The sequence below is a fragment of the Chaetura pelagica genome, unplaced genomic scaffold (genome assembly GCF_000747805.2).
Source record: "Chaetura pelagica isolate M959 unplaced genomic scaffold, ChaPel_1.0 scaffold142, whole genome shotgun sequence".
NCBI lineage: Eukaryota > Metazoa > Chordata > Aves > Apodiformes > Apodidae > Chaetura > Chaetura pelagica.
Window position 1 is genome coordinate 13,233,599 of NW_009952973.1, and position 2,162 is coordinate 13,235,760.

Here is a 2,162-nt window from a genome sequence, read left to right on the forward strand (position 1 = left end):
AGATGGAGCCAGGCTCTAAGGGAGGATGGCTGTAAACTGGAATGGGATTTTCTAAACTAAAGTACTAAAAGAAGAAAACCTCCATGGGGATAATTAAGCATTGACAAATCATTCAGAGAGGCTCTAGGAGCTCTGCCCTTGGAGGTTTTCAGGGTCCAACCGGACCATGTGAAGTCACCCCTTGAGCAGGAGGCCGGGGATTTCCCAAGGTCCCTTCCCACCCGCTTGTTTAGTGACGGGACCCCTGAACACGGGCTTCAGAGCTGAGCGAAATGCGGTGTGGCCTGAGCTTGTGCTTCCTTCGGTGTTCCGCTTCTAAATGGGAGGGGGGAAAGGGACTCTGGTGTGGCTGTGCTAAACTTGGCGTTAGCAGGAAGCTCTGTAAGGGGTTGGCTGCTGCCTGCCGGGCTGCATCCCGGCGGGATGCACTGGGAGGGCGCGCGGGGCGTTACTGGCGGTGCGTGGTGGCCGGCGGTGCAGGGGGGCGGTGCGTGGTGCCTGGCGGTGCGTGGTGCCTGGCGGTGCGTGGTGCCTGGCGGTGCGCGGGCTGCCCGTGTCCCCGCCGCCCCCGCCGCCCCCGCCTCTGCGTTGTGAGCAGCGTCTGGGGGAACCGAGTTTGTTTGCCCTGCAGAAAAGGAGGCTGAGGAGAGACTGTCCCCTCTCTGCAGCTGCCTGAGAGGAGGCTGTGGCAAGGTGGAAGTCGGTCTGTTCTTCCAGGTATCGAGGGATAGGAGGAGAGGAAATGACCTCAAGTTGTGCCAGGGGAGGTTAGATTGGGTATTAGAGGAAGCGTCTTCACCGAGAGGGTTGTGAGGCACTGCAGCTGGCTCTTTTGAACGACACACAGAGGTGGTGCTTAGGGCCAGGGGTTAGTGCTTGACCTGGCAGTGTTAGGGTAACAATTTGACTTGGTGATCTGAAAGGTCTCTGCCAACCAAAATTATTCTGTTATTCTATTTTATGCAGTCTCTGCTTGTCACACCCTCTAGGAAATGTGTGCCCCTTTCCACCACTTTATTTCCTATTTTCTGTCTTTTTTTTTTTTTTCCCCCCATCTCTCCTCTTTCTTCTCAGTCATGAGGATTTTAAGGCAGAAATGACTGGGGGTCTGGGAACTTCAGCTGTGCAGATTTATCATACAGATTGTGTTTAGCCATTGCAAAGTGTATTTGACAGCACTAAGCTAAGTGGCTAAATGTCATGGTGATTTATAGTCCACTTAGGACACAAACATAGTTATTAATTTACCTAATCAAAATGAAGAAGCTCACTGTTAATGAGACTAGTTCATCATGGCTGCCTACCATAGTGTGGGATGCAGGGATGGCAGCTGAGCTCTGGAGAGGGCACAGAGAGCAGAGCCTGAGTGCTCAGCATCTGGAGGGAAGGTGTTGCTGGGTTCTTATCCTCTCCTTGCACCCTGGCCCAGTGAGGCTTACGATAACTTCAAGTGAAATGGAAGAGAAATACTGTTTTTTTTCTAATGCAAATATGACTGGATATATTTTTACTGTGTTAGATACTATCCTGTTAAGTATAGTGTATGTAGTATATACAATAGCAAGCATTATGCATTTAAAAGTTATCCAAAGCTGGTTTTGGAATGTATGGTAACCCAACAGTACTGAGGTGCTCCTTCACATTCAGAAGCTTTATTGAATTTTGGGCAAACACTGTTGTGAAAATAGTATAGATGTTATCACTTAGAAACAAACATATGTCATCAGTCGAGGAAAAACACATTTTATGCTGTTCTTCCCTATTTTTACCTCTCAAAAATAGTATTTTTTTTCATTGTATTTTTTTAAAATGTATTTTTACTTTGGAGACACGCCAAGTCAGATTTTTCAGTATACAATCTGAAGTACAACACCAGGAATGTAGTTTTGAGCTGAAACTTGAGCTCCCAGCTTTCAGCCTCACAGTGAGACTTTGTACGTGCATTTTTAAGCTTGCAGAAAAGAGGGAGTTAGAAGTTCTGGCAAACCACGCTCCAGCATGTTGCAGTGGCACTGGGGCTGCAATGCCTGTCTGCACAATTCACCACCATCTGCCTGTCTCTTCCTCTCTGCTTTTCTTCCTCTTTATATTGTTTGAATGAGTGTGTCTAAACGACTGTGTCCTATACACAATATCTTCTGCTATTTTAAAGTAAAAGTTTA